We start from the raw sequence: 20,212 nt of genomic DNA on the forward strand, positions 1-20,212 counted from the left end.
TGGGGCGGACCTAGCCCAAAATGCATAAATGTAATGTGAAAACATGACTCGGGGTTCAGAAGTTGGTTTTCCTGCGGGAGCTCTGGCTCTCTGAATCCAGCGCTGTGAGACTTTCTTGTAATCAGACTTTCAGTAAACTTTCTGTTGATTTTAAACAGTCCTCTCCTGTCGTCACTTCTCGTGCTTCCAACAAAAGAATTGGGTTAATTTCTGACAAAGAGGTTAGATTCTAACACTTGTCTAGTTCCCCAGTGAGATGAGAAACTTTGTGAGGTTATCCCATTTGTGGTTATTGTAGTTCTTGTATATATAGCATTTTAATCCAGTGGATGAAAGACTCTCCAAAACCAAACCTTCTTAGTGTGCTGAAATGACCAGTTAACTTTGTCGAATTCTTTTTCTGCATCTAATGATACAATTATGGTGTCGGTTTATTTTTGTTGTGCAAGGTTGACTAAGTTAAATAGTTTCAACCGGAGTGTATGTGTCAGTACTGTTGAGGTGGTTTTAATTTCTGTTGTAACTCTGAGAAATAACGGTGATATCTGCCAGAAGTGTTTATAAAATCGGTCAGGTCCAGGTGATTTATTATTTGGCATGGATTTCAGTGCTTTTGGAGTTCTTCCAGAGTGATGGGGGCATCTAAGATATCAGTTTGTTCTCTGGATAGTGTTGATAATTTTATATTTATTTTATATTTACTTTAGGAAAGTATCTATTTCAGATGGATTTGGTTCATGATCAGAGGAGTATAGTTTGCTATAAAATGCTTTTATTATAAAATGAGTTTTAAGGTGGGTCAATTCATTCTGTATTTGTTCAGTAGGGTTATTTGAATATGATTCTGTCAGTTGTTTTATCTTTAGCTCCTAATTGTTTTCCAATTCTTGTTTTTTTCCTTGTATGATGAGTATGATATTATTTTTCCTCTAATTACTGCTTTTCCTGTTTCCCATAGTAGAGAGGGTGAGGTTCCTGGAGAGTTGTTCATCTCCAGAAAGAATGCCCACTCTTTTTTTAATATAAAGTCCGCATCTTGAAGCAATGATGTGTTAAAGTACCATCTTTTAAAGGGTTAATTATGTATTAAAGGACCAATTATGTGTTAAAGGGTTTAATTTAAAGGGATTTGCATATTTAATTTGAGCAAAATAGGAGCGTGGTCACTGATTATGATTGAATGCATTGTGGTTTCTGTACAAGTTGAGTTAGTGAATTGCTTCTGAGAAAAAGGTCGATTCATGATAATGACTGGTGGAGGGAGGAAAGATATGTATATTCTCTAGATGAAGGATTATTCATTCTGCAACTATCGCCAAGGCCGTTCATATATTGTTTTATGAGTTCTGTAGAATGCCAGTCTCTTGTGTTGATGGAGGAGGTGGATCAATCATTTTTATAACAGTGTTAAAGTCTCCAGCAATAATAATGTTTGTAAAGTCATCCAGCAAAGAGAAAACAATTATGGAAAAAATATAGGTCATCATTATTAGGGCCATAAATGTTGGCAAGTGTGTATGTTGTGTGGTTAATCAAAACATTAACAATGATACACTACTTACATTTGAGTACTTGCCAATACTGAGTACTTAATGATGGAATGTTTATACTATAAAAAAACTACAGTTACTATAAAAGTGCAATGACAGAGTTTAATTCCATGAGATTACTTTCTAATACTGCTTATATCCTATGTAACAGGAGGCTGTACAAATTATCTAAAAACTTGTGATAATGTAACTGACTGAATTTCTGTAGACTGCTACACAACATACTGTAATACAGTGGATTTTAACCTTTTTGAGGAGTGTGACCCTGGGTTAGGATGTAATGATTTCACAAACCCTGACCAGAACATCACAGTTTAGGAGCGCATATTATCACAATCAGCAATTAAAAAGTTTAATAAAGCTGCCTTCTGTTATGTTAAAATGGCTGCTGTCTGTGGCTTCATCCTGTCCTTTCTGGTGAAGATGAGCTGCTGGTCTCAGCCTCCATTTTCCACGACAATTCAGCCCATTTTCATTGACAGCACTCATTTAACATCACTGTTTAATTCCATAGTTAGCGTTTGTTTTCACTGAGAGAGTCAGTTTGAGTCACCGGCCACAACAACCTGCCCAGTGTTTGATTCTTTGTTGTGTCTTGTTGCTTTTCTTTTTTTTCTTTTTTCTCTCTTCTATCCACTCACCCCAACTGGTCGAGGCAGAAGGCCACCCACCAAGGGCCGAGGTCTGTCGGAGGTTTCTTCCATTAAAGGGAGTTTTTTCCTCCCTACTGTCGCCAAGTGTTTCGTTTGTTGTTGTCACTTATCTTAAAATACTGTACCTCCGAACCGAAACCAGTCAGAATGAGGTTAAGGTAATGCTGGGACAACTTTTACAAGTAGGAGTAGAATAATAGAGGGTGGTATTAGACACGATACTGGTATCAGCATCAGTGCATCCCTACATAAGTGAAACTGTCTGTGGGTGAGTGAACGTACAGGCAGGATCAGTCTGGCTGCTCTGTCATGCACCTACTGTATATTAAACTATTCTGATAATTGTTTAAGGCTTTCTGACAGCATGTGTCACTGCAGTCATAAGTTTTACAAAACCAGTCAATCAATTAATGGAGAAAATAATCCACAGATTAATACATAATGAAAATAATCAGTTTCATTTTGACACAGAACAGATAAACAAAGCTCCATCTCGACCAGCTATGACAGAAAATCCTGGTTTTACGTCAATTTGAGTAATTAAACCTTAATAATTCCTGACAAGAGTCACACAATTGTCCCTATGACCAAAATCTGCCACATTCCCAAACACAGCTATAAAATTAATATAAATTCTTTTTTTCCACTTTAAACTAGCCAGTCTTTTAGAACAACTTCTGCCTGAAATATACATATCAAATATCAATTATATTTCTGGAATCTGTAACTCTTTATACGCCAGTATGTTTACATAACTCCACAGTTTTTTTATGCAAAAAAAATTAAAATAATTTCCAAAAATACATTTCAACCAGTTTTGGACTGTTATTATTAGGCCCTGACATGGGTCAGTGATTGGCAGCAACATATATTTTGATGCTTTTTTTTTGGCAGTGGCAGATTTAATAAATAAAAAATCACACAATTGTCCCCATGACCAAAATCTGTCACATTCCCAAACACAGCTATAAAATTATTATAAATTCATATTTATTCCACTTTAAACTAGCCAGTCTTTTAGAACAACTTCTGCCTGAAATATACATATCAAATATTAATTATATTTCTGGGAGTTTTTTAACCGTTTTTAGGCCAGTATGTTTACATAACTTTTTTATGGGAAAAAATGAAAAGGTAATATAATTTCCAAAAAATACATTTCAACCAATATTTGATTATTGTTATTACTAGGCCCTGAGATGGGTCAATGGCTGACAGCAACATTGATTTGGATGCATTTTTTTTATTTTATGCAGTGGCAGATTTACAGGAACCTCTCACATTTGCAGCATACATTTCCCACTTTTCTCTTGTCCTGGCAACAGAAACATGGCTTTCTGCCCATGGGTTTGCTATAAGAGAGGGCCTGCAGCAACAGCAGCTCCAGCACACTGCAGTTGGCCACCACACTTGCAGCGGCTGCTGAGTGGGGTCGGTGTACTCGCTGCTTGATGTGGGTCATCAGCAGTCTTTCTACTTCTGCCGTTTCCAGGCCGGCTCGAATCGCTCTTGCTCTGCATGATTGCATCCAAAGTTTCTCTGAAACATTTTGCCATCTTTCCAACTACTAATCCCACAGACTACTCCCGCACTACTGCTCATACTTGTATCTTTGGCTGCAGTGCACCTGCATACACAACTTGAACGAGAACCCAAACAAAGTCCAGTTTTGTCTGGGTTCTTGCTTCTCATCTTGCAGTGTTTATACTGTAGAATGCAACCTTCTAAGACAAAAGACTTATGAAGTCAGACACTCATGAATGCACCCACAACAAATAGAGTACGCATGTGCAGATCCGAGCGGAGCCGAGAGGAGTCGACCATGTTTGGTATTTTGTTTTTTATCTTGAATTATTATAAAACACAGAATGTGTACTTACCTGACAGCCAGCTACATCACCTGACGGCTAGCTACGTTGTGTACATACCTGAGGGCTAGCTATGTCGTGTCCTTAGTTGAGGGTCAGCTACATTGTATACTTACCTGATAGCCAGTTAAGTCATATACCTATGATGGACAGTGGTTATTCACCATGTACTTACCTGACGGCCAGTGACTGCTCGATGTGGACTCACCTGATGTCCAGTGGCACCTCGCCGTGTATTGCCTCACAGCCAGTGGTTATTCACCGTGGACTTACCTGACGGCCAGTGGTTGATCACTGTTTACATACCTCACGGCCAGCTACATTGTGTACTTACCTGACAGCCAGTGGTTAATCGCCGTTTACTTACCTCACGGCCAGCTATGTCGTGTACATACCTGACAGCCAAGTATGTCGTGTACATACCTTACGGCCAGCTACGTCATGTGCTTACCTGATGGCCAGCTACGTTGTGTCCTTACCTGAGGGCTAGTGGTTCCTTCCTGTATGCTTACCTTATGGCCAGCTACGTCCTGTGCTTATCTGACGGTCAGCTATGTCATCTACTTGCCTCAAGGCCAGTGGTTAATCACTGTTTACTTACGTGATGGCCAGCTACGTCGTGTACATACCCTGACGGCCAACTATGTCGTGTACATACCTTACGGCCAGCTACATCATATGCTTATCTGATGGCCAGCTACGTCGTGTCCTTGCCTGACGGCTAGTGATTCCTTGCTGTATACTTACCAGCTACGTCCTGTGCTTACCTGACAATCAGCTACATCGTGTACTTACCTCAAGGCCAGTGGTTAATCGCCATGTACTTACCTCAAGGCCAGTGGTTCATCGCTGTTTACTTACCTGACGGCCAGCTATGTCATGTCCTTACCTGACAGCCAACTATGTCGTGTACATACCTGAAGGCCAGCTACGTCCTGTGCTTACCTGATGGCCAGCTACATCGTGTACACACCTGACGGCCAGCTACGTCATGTACTTACCTTAAGGCCAATGGTTAATCACCGTTTACTTACCTGACGGCCAACTATGTTGTGTACATACCTTACGGCCAGCTACATCGTGTACTTAGCTCACGGCCAGTGGTTATTTACCGTGCACTTAACTGACGGCCATTGGTTCCTCACCATGTACATACCTGATGGCCAGCTATGTCGTGTATGTACTTTATGGCCATTTACGTTGTGTACATACCTGATGGCCAGCTATGTCATGTTCTAACCAGACGGCCAACTATGACGTGTACATACCTTATGGCCAGCTTTTTAAGATTAGTCCCCGTGGAATGTGGAGGTGGGTTTAAATCTGCTGTCAACAAAATAAAATATTTTTGGATGTTTTTTTTGTTTTTTGTTTTTTTTTATGTTTTACTAGTGATGATCCAAGTTTTTGCTTTTAGTGTGATGTTTTTTTTTCATTTGTTCGTCTGCAATTATTGTAAAATGTATTAAAATCAGGGAACAGATTTTGCCTTTATAATGTTTTAAAACGATACTGTGTTTTTAATACTGTATTTATGCAGGCTGATGATGCAGAATAAGTATCTGACTCAAATTTCATGCTTCTTGTCCACAATCTGCTGAGAGATCCTGAAAAGAGAAGAAACTTTTTCCAGGTTGTTTTAGTTGTATATTTAGTGTTGGGCACTTCAAGCTAAAATACTCTTTGATAATTGCTGGGAACTATGTGACAACTATTTGAAGATCATGGACTGACCATTTCCCAGGTTTTCAGCAGTATGCCACTCCAGCATCGCTTTAGTCTGGAGAACAACACTTTGTATTTTCCAGTTGTTTATATAATGTAATGCGACTGTCACATGGGATTCAGTTGTAGGCACTGTCCATACATTTGTGGCCAGAGACAACATTTCAGCACTCACATGCATTATCATCATACAGTTTATCCAATTGTGCCAGGACCGTTTTTCATGCTGTTTGTATTTCAAGTCAAGTGTTTATTGTCATATGCACATTAAGGAAACATGTTTCCCTGGACAAAGAAATTTTTACTTTGCTGTCTGCACGAATGCCACACAATATAAATGAAATATAAAGTTGATACGTAGGTAACACAAAAGCTAAATCACAAAATCTTTAAAACTTTAAAACAGCCAATGAAAGAAGCATAATGAAAAACACAACAAGAACACATGCTACTGCACTTTACTTGTATTACTACCTTAGGCCCTGTATTCTTCTCCACATCCTCTGCTCACAGTAGATCCATAAAACCAGGCGCAGTCAAAAAATTCCACTTTTACAATGGCACAGGTGATTGTCAGACAAACACATGAATGCGCAACTGCCTGGAGATTATGCCTATTCAAAGAAATCCTTAAACTATCACATAAGACTTAATTTTGTTAGCAAAAAAATCGTCTCCTGAGTGAGAGTTTGCGGGACTTGTATAAACTGATTTGCTTCTGCATAGCTGTACTAGTACGCCTCATTTTTTTAGCTTTATGTCAAAAGTGCATATTTTTGAGATGTTTCCTTAGCTTGCCTTGAGGGAATGATGGGCTAACTCTAGCTTACATAGTTTAACTGTTACAACTTTACCTTGAGTGTTCCACAATTTTGCCATCTACTGACCAAAATCTGAACTATTTCCAAACAGGGCTTTTTAGGTTGTTTGGAGTGCAAGTCACTCACTGCAGCTGTTGGATTATGAATAGGGTTGCAGCAGCATACTGGCTTTACTGTATACCATTGTATGAAAATTGGTGGTTATAATACATTGCATATTACCGGTATATTGCTTATTACCGGTATTGAAGAAAAAACACAGCGCATGTGCATCTTTCTTCCCCAACTGCCAGTCAGACTCCATCACGGGCACCATACACACAAATGCAGCAGACAGATGGCAGCCGAGTCCACAGCAAGCATCCAGTGGCTGTCAGGTAAGTGCATCCCTACATAAGTGAAACTGTCTGTGGGTAAGTGAAGGTACAGGCAGGATCAGTCTGGCTGCTCTGTCATGCACCTACTGTATATTAATATGCGGCCTTAGTTGACTAGTGGTAACATTTGTGTTTTGTTTTTCAAGCCATTTTGGCTGTGTTGAATGAATGTAGCTCAAATTTGCTACAGATTATTTATTTTTTTAAAATTTAAAAACTGAGGTCTCACTTCCTTAAATTTGCCTAAAATGGCTGAAATAAAAAAATACTCACACATATGTACCTAGGTTACTGTTACTCACCATCGAAAACCATTAAAAATGCTTTTTTTTTAATGCCAAAAACATATGTCATATTTCAATGCCATGAAGCCATACACCATTTTAAACTAGAGGGTCTCAAATGCAATTTTAGTAGTTGACCACCAGATTTTGACGTGAGAACATTTTGAAACCATGCATGCAAATTCATCCAAATTTCACAGAAGAATACGGGGCCTAAGGTTACTGCATGTCTGGTCATGTTTCTGTACAGGGACTCGCTGTTTTACCTGACTGGGCCTAACCTGCAAACACGCGGCCAGTGAAGCACCCTGGATTCCCCCGGAGCACAGTACCTTTTTGTTTCGAATGCTTGAGGCCAGTGTGTCTGCCGCATGTGAAGTATTGCTGGTTAACAAGAGGATTAACGATCCATGATGTTATTGTAGGTGCTCCATTACCAGTTGGAATTAATTTCACTACTTTGGGACTGTATGTGGTCGTGTGGGGGAAGACGCAGCAACTGTTAGAAATTAATAAATCAGTCAGATAATTATTAGACAGTGTGTTGAATCAAATGTATTAGTAATGCAATTTAGTAAGATTTAAAGTCTGCTCCAGTCTGCTTTGCTTCAATGTTAGAATACAATGTTGATTCTGAAAAGTGTACCTTGACACCAATTGTTTTTTGTATTCATCCTGTGTTAGAATTATGTCTGAATGAATGTTTTAGTTACGCACCACATAGGAACACACACACATGGAATTCTTCATTTTGTTATGGCCAGTGGCTCCATGCAGCTGGAGCTCTAGATAAGAGAAGGAGACGCCGGACTGTCTCCATCTTGTGATGTTTTGTAATCTTTTTGTGTAAGGGTGTTAGGATTGGATTTCAGGAGTTACAGTTGTTTTATTTACTGTAATTATTATTTTGCTTTTATAATGATAAAGTTTAGTATGACTGTCTGTGTTTCATTAACAGCACCATGTATCAGTATTAACCTGGCTCTTATGCATGCACTATAGTTATAATTTTCAGCTTCGAGTCAACTTGTAGTATTTCTCATCTTCTTGGATAATTGTGCAAGAATAGATTGCATAGATAAGTGTCGTTCTGGAAACTATAGATAAGACACTGTTAATTTATGCTATTTTACAGACGTGAAGCCTGACGGGCTTGAACTGTTCACTCATGTCTGAAGCATGAGTAAGGGGTTTTTACAACAGAATCAGGGAAGTAAGTGACACAGCTAACTGCATGTCCATTTTCAGTTAGAGAGAAACGCCTGAAAATAGAAGACACACACACACACTCTCAGAGCCCAGCGCTGTAATAACTCTGCATTTAACCAGAAGAAAATAAATCTACGTAAAGTTGATTCCTGTTTCCTGAGTGTTACTTCTTGGGTGCTTCAGATAAAAGAACCGGTTCAAGTTAAAAAGGGGTAAGCCCAGAACCTTATAAATGTATTAGGCTCTGTGTTTCCAGGAGCTCCTTTCTTCCAGCAGCTTGTCTGGAGCAGGGAGCCACCCAGGTTGTGTTCTGTAATTTTTATTTGTGGCTTTAAAATAAATCAGCACTAAAATTAAGAAAAACAGACTCCTTCCTTATTCATATCTGTCTAATAAAAGAACTGGGGTATTACACAACCACCAGGTTGGATTTACTGACCTTGGCGTTACTTGAAATGGAGTGATATTTCTACAACTTGTGGGACTTAACAGTAATAAAAAATCAAACATGTTGCATGTCCGTTAATGCCTTGTTTCTGTAACATTAGAGAGAACTGTTGTAAGGCTGGAGAAGTTACTACACCAGTATTATGCCAGTTAGAATATGGGGATTCTCAATTACTTGCATTATTTGGTATTACAAATGTCTTTTCATCTGTACATATAGCGTTATTTACCTATCTATGGAGGAGAAATTCAAATTACTGAGGTTTGTTGTGCTGTCCACTTTCAATGCAACACAGGCAGCAGGAGTTGTGCACGTTCATAAACTAGCCTCTCCTGTATAGGAAGACACTCTCTTATCGTTCTGAAATAATTACAGCCTATTTGGAGTTATGATGGGTACAATGCTAATCTAGAGGTACACAAGATTTAACATTAAATGGCTGGAAATTAACATACCATGGGCTCTTTAAAAACAGAGTCACTGTTTTCCCTTGCTTTGACCAGCACTTGGAAATAACTCCATCCTGTCGGAGGTTTCTTCCATTAAAGGGGTTTTTTCCCTGCCCACTGTCGCCAAGTGCTTGCTCAAGGGGGATTTGTTGGGTTTTCCCTCTGTAATAATAGTGATAACAGTAAGGTCTAGACCTTACTTTGTAATGTGTCCAGAGATGACTTTTGTTGTGATTTGGCGCTATACAAATTTGATTTGATTTGATCTAAGATGATATCACAGTTGTAACATTGTAGATGTTAGATATTAGTAAATCAGTTAGATAATTGTTAGACAATGTGTTGAATCAGATGTGTTAGTAATGCAGTTTAGTAAGATTTAAAGTCTGCTCTAGTCTGTTTTGTTTCAAGGTTAGCAGATAGAATGTTGATTCTGTAAAGTGAACCATAGGTACTTATGACACCTATTCTTTTCCTGTATTACAGTTTTTCTCTATCGCTTTCATTCATTTCTCACAACAGAACTGCATTTCTCAGAACTACTCGTTCAACCATCAGATTCTGTTGTCAGTTTTTCACATCATATCAGCAATTTCTTGTTGTTTTCATCAAATTGCAATTGCTTTTGGACAACATGCAAATGGTTCTGTACATCTGTCAGCTGTTTTTGACAATTCTATTGCTTTTGTCCAGCTGTGCAAAATAACTTGTCCTGTTTCTCAGCTGAAATGTCACAACCACCAAACCAATTAGTCTTTTTTCCAGGTTGGAAGTCTGTACTATCAAAATGAGTGAACATGTTCTCAGAATTGTATGTCTGTACAGATTTCTACAAAGTGTGAGTAGATGTTTGCTAAGAAATATGTCCAGAATTGAGAAATTGCTCTCAGGTGAGTCTTCACCTTCGTTAACGAAGAGAACCACCTCACAACTTCATATACTTGGATGAGGCTGGCTTCAACCTGGCCAAAGGCAGAAGGCGTGGTAGAAATCTAATCGGCCAGAGAGCTACTGTTGATGTCCCAGGCCAACGGGGAGGAAACATCACTATGTGTGCTGCTATGTCAGACCAAGGTGTGCTAGCTCATATTCCTATTATGGGACCGTACAACACACAGCATCTCCTTACATTCTTAGACAATCTCTATAGAAATGTCATTCCTGAAGATGAGAGGGACCTCAATCGAGATGATGTACCAAAGTATGTAGTAATTTGTGATACTGTAATGTTAGTTTCCATCGCTCTGACAACATCAGGTAGTGGTTTGTCCACCACTGCAGGATGCTGATTGAATTCCTTCCACCCTACTCCCCATTCCTGAACCCAATTGAAGAGTTCTTCTCGGCTTGGCGGTGGAAGGTTTATGATCATCAGCCACATACGCGGATGACACTGCTGGCTGCCATGGATGCAGCATGTGAGGAAATCTCAGCAGATGCATGCAGAGGCAGGATTAGGCACTCAAGAAGATTCTTTCCACGGTGCAGAGCAAGAGAAAATATATGTTGTGATGTGGATGAGAATCTGTGGCCCAACAGACAGGACCGACATGACGCATAGGAAAACTGCCACGTAATCTCACCTTTACCTTCTGTTGTACATATATAGTTCTTCCCACTTTGTCTTTTTTTCTGATATAATCCTTCTTCGTTCACGCTTGATTACAAAATTCCAATGTGTTTGGAAAAAAAGGCATTAAGCTGCTGTATAGCAGAGCAAGTTCTCTGAAAGTCCAACGTGTTTGGGAAAAAAAGGCATTAAGCTCCTGTCTAGCAGAGCAAGTTCTTTGAAAGTCCAACGTGTTTGGAAAAAAGACATTAAGCTGCTGTCTAGCAGAGCAAGTTCTCTGTGTTTGGAAGAACAGCCGTGTTGTCATCGTATTCAAAAAGTCCTGCTCAACAAAGTCCTTTCGAAAAAATCTCTTCACTGTGAGCAGCAGTGAGCAACCTCGCAACAGTTCGGTTATCAAAAACTGAGTATGATGTTCTAATGACAACATGACTAATAATTTTGCCTGTCACATTCACATTGTTGAGGAAATGACATGGGATTCTGCTGCCTCTGACACAATGATTGATGAATAAACACACTTTTGCACAATAGACAAAGCATTTTGAGCAGGTGACGCGCTTTTTCCGGTTATCCACTATGTTGTGCAGTTTGTACGTGTTGTTTTGAGAAATGCACTTGGAGATCTGCAAACTTCAATTCTGTTGTGAGAAATGAATGAAAGCGATAGAGAAAAACTGTAATACCTTTTTTGTCCTGCACAGTCGTTTGATGAGCTGATCATTCACCGTTGCAGGGGGCTTCACGGGCCGGCTGCCTGTAGGTTAGACCCACTCAGGTAAAACAGCAAGTCCCTGAACAGGAACATTCCCAGACATGCAGTAACCTCAGGCCCTGTATTTTTCTCCACATCCTCTGGTCACAGTGCAGCATCAGAAGGGAAAATATATCCACAAAACCAGGTGCACTCTCAAAATTCCACTTTTACAGTGGCACCGGTGGCTGTCAGGCAAGCTGACATGAACGTGCATCTGCCTGGAGATTATGACCATTCAAGGAAATCCTTATTTTGTTAGAAAAAAGTGTCACGAGCGAGAGTTTGCAAGACATGTATAAACTAAGTTGCTTCTGCATAGAAGTACTAGAACATGGCTGTACTAATACACCTCATTTTTTGAGCTTTAGGTCACACAAAGATGATAATTCACAGTTGTAACATTGTAGATAAGACAGAAAACAAGGAAAAACATGCTGTGGGCTCTTTAAAGAAAAAAGCATAGCCGCATGAAAATTTATAATCTTTCTGGGTAAGGGGTTAGCCTTAACCTTATAAATGTATTAAGTTCTGTGTGGCGGGAGAACTCCACTTTCCAGCGGCCTGTGTGTGTCTGGAAAAAGGGAGCAACCCAGGTCATGTTTGTAATTTTGCTTGTGGTTAAAATAAACCAGCACTAGATGAAGAAAGACGGACTCCTTCGTTATTCAGAGCTGTCCAATTAAAGAACTGAGGTAATGGCTGTACTAATACACCTCATTTTTTGAGCTTTAGGTCACACAAAGATGATAATTCACAGTTGTAACATTGTAGATAAGACAGAAAACAAGGAAAAACATGCTGTGGGCTCTTTAAAGAAAAAAGCATAGCCGCATGAAATATCTTTTTTTTGTTTGTTTTTAATGAGTATTCAAATATTTTTGTACAAACAAATGTGTAATTTCCTTTTTTGTTTTGTGTACCCATGATTTTGAAAATGTACTGTATGGTTTGTATGGACATATCAGAAACACCTTAGAGATTTATTTGAGGTATATCACTTTTTTCCAGGATGTCTTCCCATGAGACTTTGGTCCCACATATGACAAAGCAATCCGGACATTGATGTAGTTGTTTCTGTCCAAACTTGAAAAAATTCTTCCCACAAAGACTCTCCAACAGGTACACCTAATCTATTATTTCAGAACTAGGTTATTACAAACAACATCTCTCTTTTTTTGGTGTTTTATACTCCTACACTAAAGAGCATTTTCTTTAAGTAATGTTCTTAAAGTTTAGTTTGGATAGATGCAGTCTGTTTTTTTAACTCTTAACTGTGTCTTTGCTCAGCAATGCCTCATGTGTTCTGAATGGATTCACAGGTGAGCGAGCGGAGAAAAACAACAGACCCAGGCGGCTGGCTTCGGTGCAAGCAGTGAGATTTATTTACAGTGTCACATAAGTTGGATAGCTGAGGAGGTAATAGGAGAGAGTCAGATAAAAGGAGACTGTGCATCAACCTGTGACGGTGGTGGCTGGTGGAGCTGAGGGTACCAGGATCTAGAGGAGAGGTCCAATGCGGAGGGAAGCCAGGTACGGCGGGGCAAGAACAGGAACTAGGCAAAACGCAGAAGGAAGCAGGGAACACAAAATATACTTGGCATAACGAATAAACAAGAAAATAGCAACATGCATGGGGAGGTCTGACGACGGAGAAAGAACTAGCAGGGGAGTGATAGGTGAGCAGTGTATAAATAAGGAGGGAGACTAAGGAGGCGCAGCTGATGAGTGTTAGAGAATCGGGGCAGGTGTGTCTAATCAAATAATCAGTGTAAGGGAGCTGACTAGTGCGAGAAAGAGAAGAGAGGAAGGTGCAGCCGGGCAAACCTGACAACCTCAGGACCTCAAGACTTTGCTGGACACTCAGAAAGACCTTAGCCATATAGGAGACATTGGTGAGGTTTTTTAAAATTACAGTGTTATTACAGTGTTGTCAAAAATATAAATTTTCTTTGACACATCAATTCTGAATATTTGAAAAAGTTTTAGTATTCATTTTTCTTAGTATCAATACACCCGACGCCAGTTGCACTTTCTTGCTCTCTCTTCTCTCCTACAGCAAGTACACAATGCTGCAGAGCCCACAGCCCCATATTCTCTTACTCACAGTGCTGTGTGCTTCTCGTCAGTAATCTTATTTGCCCCAGTTGAACCTTATGCCAAAACATCAAATAGCACTATATTGCAGCTTTTTCTGTAGTGTTAAGATACAAGTCCAAAGTCTAATACTTTTTATACAACTAGTCTTTTACAGCAGCTTATTATACTAAAATTAGAATAATTACAAACACAGTTTGGCTAATTACAAACATACTGCATGGTTAGCCCATGCAGGTCACACTGGGTCAAGTACACATTCATTGTAATGTGAAAAAGATGCTAAAGTATTTGAAATAGCAGGACAGTGCTAGTCAGAAATCAGAAGCTAAACAGGCCAAGCTGGGCCCAGCTATAAATCCTACAACTGTTAATGAAAAGGTTAGTACAAGTCAGTCTGAAGCTGATTTCTTGGATTTCAAATGGACTGAAGCAAAGCACAGATTAACATGAAGAGAGGACTCCTGTCACATGACTGCGTTATGGGCTGTTTTAAATAATGAAAGATAAGAACATGTTTATTTAACATTAAATAAACATGTTTGCCTGGTATCGGGCGAAAGGCGGGGTACACCCTGGAAAGGTTGCCGGTCCATCGCAGACGAACAACCACACACATTCACTCCTAGTTCACATCTAGAACTCGCACTTGCAAATGTATGCCCTCTTATGTGATTTTTTTGTTCACTACAAACACAGCAAATAACTTTTTGCCTCCAAACTGCTACTTAATGTGGAAACTACTACAAACGCACCAATCATTGAGGAAATGTTTTTCATTCCGGGACCTTCTCTCACCACATTGACATGCTGGGTCTGTCACCAAGTAATATTCCGGGCCTTCATAATTTACAAACTAAGAACAGCTTTTAAGTATCGTTTTGAATGTGGGACTTTTCCTTGTAAAAGAGTATTTTTACAATGTGGTATTAATACACTTAAGTAAAAAATCTGAGTGCTTCTTCTACCACTGACAATGATACTGTGGCAAATTGCGTTTTCACTTCAGAATAATCAAAAGACTGCATTGTATGTCCTTCAAAGTATGTTCAGGGACTCTGTAAGAGAATGAAGCTGGGTTAGGAATCATTGGTCAATGCTTGTGTTAAAACTGCTATATTTAAAATAAGGGAGACTTATCTAAGGGTCACATGAAAGGTGTGCTTTGAAGAATGCTTAAGATAACCACCCCCCTGGAACGTCTGCTATTATATTACCCAGAAGAATATTTTAATGGTGACTTTAGTGCTGTGGAGGTCTATGAGAAAACTACAATGGTGTTTTATTGCCTGACAGATGGTCTGGTGTAAAACCCAAGGATTTGTGACTGATACTTGCATATGTCTTTCGCTATAATGTCTTTTAGAGCATGGGTCCTTTATTCTGTTTCAGTATAAGGACAAGCAAACTGACAGACACAGGGAAAAAGACACTGACAAGACTTATTGTAATGTTTTTAATGTAAACTAAACAGATATGGTAAATCACATCAACTTCTTGAATCCTTCTGAGACTTAACAACTCTGAGTTGAATTACCACAAAACCCCAGTCCTCCCTGTTCTTTCATTTATTGCAGTTTACTAATTTTCGTACTAACCTATTGGCTTTGCCATAAATACAGTTAGTCTATATCAATCACATTTGAGATGGAATTGGGTAGCATCTCTAATGGATATAATATTCTAGGCAGAATAGTCATTTTGATAGGAACACTATTTTTGAACAGAATGGCCATCATGTGTGATATGATTTAGGATCCTTACACACTTTCTCTTCATGTTCATGTAACACCACCACAGGGATAGTTTACCCTCTGACTTTCCTAAAATAGCTCCTGCATGAATGTGGTATGTGTTTTGTATATGAACCAAATGTTTGGACATTTCAATAGTAAAGTGTGTCCAAACCTTTGCCAGGCAAATTGTCAAAGGAATGAGATTGCTGTAGACAAGAAAGACTTTCTGAAGCATTTATTGTCACAGTGCAGCTGAAGAAGTGTCTGCCTGAAAATGCTCTACTGTTTGACCAGTAGGTCATAGAGGGGACGTGAAGTGTTCTCCATAAGCATCCTCCTCTGCACAACCAACTCCAGAGATGTCCCCAGCCTTCCTGATTAGTTTTGTTTGCTGGTGTCACTGGCTCTGACTCAGCTGCCCCTGCAGATAGCACATAAGAACACCTCACTGACCACAGCAGAGTGGTAAAAGATCTGCAACAGCTTGCTGTACATGTTAAAGTCCCTAACCTACTTCAGAAAGTAGAGTCTGCTCTGTCCCTTCCTGGAGACGTGAAGTGTTGCATTTCCAGTCCAGTCTGTCACTATGGTGGACTCCCACATAGGCTATTTGTAGCTCTCCACCACTTCCTCCTCCTGTCCATGAATGGAAATGGTCTGAGCTTGTCCTGGTCCTCTTGAAGTCCATGGCCATCATCATGGTTTTGGCCACATTTAGTAGCAGATAGTCATTCCAGTGCCATGCAACAGAGTGGTCCACCAGGCTTCTAAAGTCTGTCTCCTCTCCACCACTGACACACTCCATAGCTGCAAAGCCATTTGAAAACATCTGCAGATGATAGGACTCAGATTTGTACTGGAAGTCAGAGGTGTACACGGTGAGAGGGCTGTCCTCTGTGGCGCTCCTGTGCTGCTGACCACTCATTCAGACATCACCCCTGCAGTCGCACAGACTGTGGTCTGTCTATCAGGTACTCGGTAATCCAGGGGTGATTTAGAGGCGTCTATCTACATCCTCTGGGGCATCTCTCACAGCAGGACAGGCTGGATTGTGTTAAAAGCACAGAAGAAATCAAAGAACATTATTCTCACAGTGCTGCCTAATTTGTCCAGGTGTGTGCGTGTGTGAAAGAGAGAGAGAGAGAGAGAAAGAGAGCTGATGTCAGAAACGGCGCGCGTAATGCGGCCGAAAAGTGAACTCATTAAATGGCCAGACAAGGAAGTGATGAACAAAACCACCTCTTTAATAAAAGAACTAAAACGAAACAAAACCATACAAGACAAGGTGAACACAAAACTCACGGTTGGTATCAGTCCCAGGTCAGAGCCAGCAAACACATACATCCAGGGGAATCCAAAGTTCGTTGTCCAAAAGAGAAAGTCCGATAATCATACACCGTGGCAGTCCGTAACAAGAGGGCGAGGCAGAATAGAATAGTCCGAGGTAACAGTTCGAGATCAGAAACACAAAATACCAAAACCGAAGTAAATGCAGGAAAGTCAGAGCTGGGGTCTAGAACAATCTTGCAGCATCCTTGTGGGAGGGCGCTGCCTAAATAGAGGTGTAAACAGGTGCAAATAATAACGAAGCAGGTGAAACTAATGTGAGTGATGAAGAACGTAAAAAGACCGAAACTAAGGTGAAAAAAAACAGGAAGTAATGTCAAAATAAAAGCCGGACGGGAAGCAGCGGAACCGAAGCATGACAGCTGAAGAAGGTAGAAGATTGCATCATTGACTCCAACCTAGGTCTAGGGATGCACTCACCTGATCACGCCTTCAAAAGTTAATTAAGTATTTCTGTCTGGACCGACTGATGTCCCCCAAGCCTTGCTACTATAATGGCCAGACAAGAATCAATTCCCCAGAAACAATACTTCATACAAAAACATACTTAAGGGGATTTCCTCTGGCAGAAAGCAAATAGTTCAGTTCACAGTTCAGTTCAGAAAAATGCATGAAACAATACAGGGATCATCAAGGCAAAAAAGGAAACAGGTAGTGATGTTCCCTCTGATACCTAGGTTCCAAAGCTTGCTTCAAATTTGGATATTTTTCTGAAGCACTGTGCTGAAGCTTGCTTCAAATCAGGAAGAACCACGTGACAGATGACGTTCGAACCACTTCTGCTTTATTCAGATTGAATCAGCTGACTGGACTGGTTTGATAGGCGGAGCCTTGAAATATTGGTGCGATACAGATGTATTTAAGATGGATGAAAGGGCACTCTGTCGTACCTCTTGTCAACACATGTTGGATTGCCTCGCTATGGAGCCATCGAGGAAACGGTCACAAGTGTGGGAAATGGTGCCACCAGTCAAGTCTGTTATTCATATAATGGATGTCCCAGTTTACGGTCCCCTCCGAATAAACACAGGAGGAATAAATCACACACAGATCTCATTGTGATTTCATAGGTGCAGTGTTTACGCTGTTCTCAGCAGCTGATGTACTGTATAACAACAACAGGTCATCAATGCTGAGGCATTACCGAGCCAAACATGAAAAAATGTTAATGCTACCAGGATGATGTGTCCACAAGTGAGTGTGGTGTGTGTGTGCGCTGCCGACAATGCACCAGAGAGATGTGTGGACACAGTCAGTGACAGAGTCACTGTGTCACACAACCTAAACACAGTTTATACGTATAACAATTGGCTTTCACAATCCAGCGAACACTGATGCAGCTGTGCGTCGCTTGAAGTGTGAGTGTGGTGCCTTAATCCGAAATGCACCTCATGACAATGTACCATCAACATCATCAACACTGACACAGCCAGAACCTGCTGTGGCGGCTTCCACGGGTACACCATTAGTCACATTTGTATTTATATATCTATTTGTATTTAATTGTATGCTTTATAAATGTCCTGTAATGTTTCATTTTCAGGCACTGACCTGTGGAAGCTCCTTGACAAAGATGCAGAAGATGCCAGAAAATCTCAGAATACTACTGCAGATGCCATTGTGGAGGTTCAGCGATATTGGTCTGCTCCTCCTCTGGACAGATCACAGGTCCCCTCAGGTTACTGGATGACACACAAATCCCTGTACCCACACCTGCTCAACCTGGCCAAATAGTTCCTGGTGACACCAGCATCATCTGTGCCGTGTGAAAGCGTGTTCACCAAAGGTGGGGAAGTTGTCTCAAAAAACGACATCATCTAAAACCATCCACTGTGGAGACACTATTATTTTTGAATAAAAATGCCTGAGTGACACAAGCACACCCAGTGTACACCAAGCACAATCAGAATGCATAATATATTATATTATATTATATTGTCAGAACATTAATTACATCCACAGCCTCATTGAACCCTGTAAATATTTGCAGTGTGTAATTTGAATGAATAATTATAAATCCATTTCATATTCTTAAGAGTTCTTGGGGAAGGAGGATTATTTAGATTGTCAACATTTCCTTTCAGATACTTTATAAGGCAAGAAAGGAAAACAGACACGTAAAATGAAATTAGATTTGTAGAATGAAATTCTTGATAAAATTATGTGGCGACCCTGACTGGCCGCTGATGTTCGTGTGTTCTGTTGTGTGAAAATGGATTTGACATTGTTGTTGAAAGCTGTGCATGTATTGGTTACCGCTGTTTTCTGCGAAATGCCGCGCTGTTCTGGCCAATGTGGGATGGGGGGAGGAACAGGTGCGGGAGGGTATAAAAGGGATGACAGGTGGGCGTGTTGGGTTGGTTCTGTTGGCGGGCGATGGTGAAGTTCGGGGAGAGACCTGTAATGTTCTGTTTTTGTTACTTTTTCCAGTGAGCACATAGTGCTGTGTTTTGCAACCCTTTTCTTGTTTTTGTACGCCTGAATAAAGCCAAGAAAAGACAGAGACGGTTTTCTCCTCATTGTCAGTCTAGGTGCCAGCACACAGCTGGATAGTAGTTGTACAGTTAGGTTAGGATCGGACCAGCTCTCCTCAACCCAGCCAGCGGTTGCCACAATAATATAGTGCTATGTTATGTATTTGCAAAACTGCTTAAAAGATTGTTTAATCTGCTTGACCTTTATAATGGCTTGACCTGTGCACTAGAAATGTTGTGTGTGAGTAGGTGTCTAAGTGCAGACTCAGAACAACAGGAAGTTGTGCAGATGCAGACTGAGATGACTGGACTGTTTGCAAGAAGAGTTGTGAGTGGGTATAAGGTCTTATTGTAAGAATCAGACAGGAAACCACAAACAGGAACAAGGCCAGGTTGCATAGCAACGCTGCCTGTCACAAGAGTAGAAGAGACGTGAGCCAGAGGTGCTGTTCCTAAATCTGCAGACAACAACTAACTGTTTGTAAAGATTTGATTTGATTTGAAAGATTTGATTTTGATTTGATTTATCCTTTCTTTCAAGCATGTAAAGACAGTTTATATGTCAACACACATAATTTTACACATATCCAACAAATGCTAATCCAATATCAATGTGCTTATACCTAGTACATGCTTGAATGGAGTAGGAAGAAGTCAGACTTATCCAGTCCTACCCCATGACATCATCTTACCATCATTGGTTTGCAAGCAGTATCTCTACATAAATAATTCTCTTCTACACCACACAAGTAATGTACTAAAAAATTATGACAGAGTGTTAACATTCATACATAATTACATTCTTAAATAATTCTCTTCTACACCACACAAGTAATATACTAAAAAAATA

The sequence above is a fragment of the Monopterus albus genome, unplaced genomic scaffold (assembly GCF_001952655.1).
Source record: "Monopterus albus unplaced genomic scaffold, M_albus_1.0 scaffold65.1, whole genome shotgun sequence".
NCBI lineage: Eukaryota > Metazoa > Chordata > Actinopteri > Synbranchiformes > Synbranchidae > Monopterus > Monopterus albus.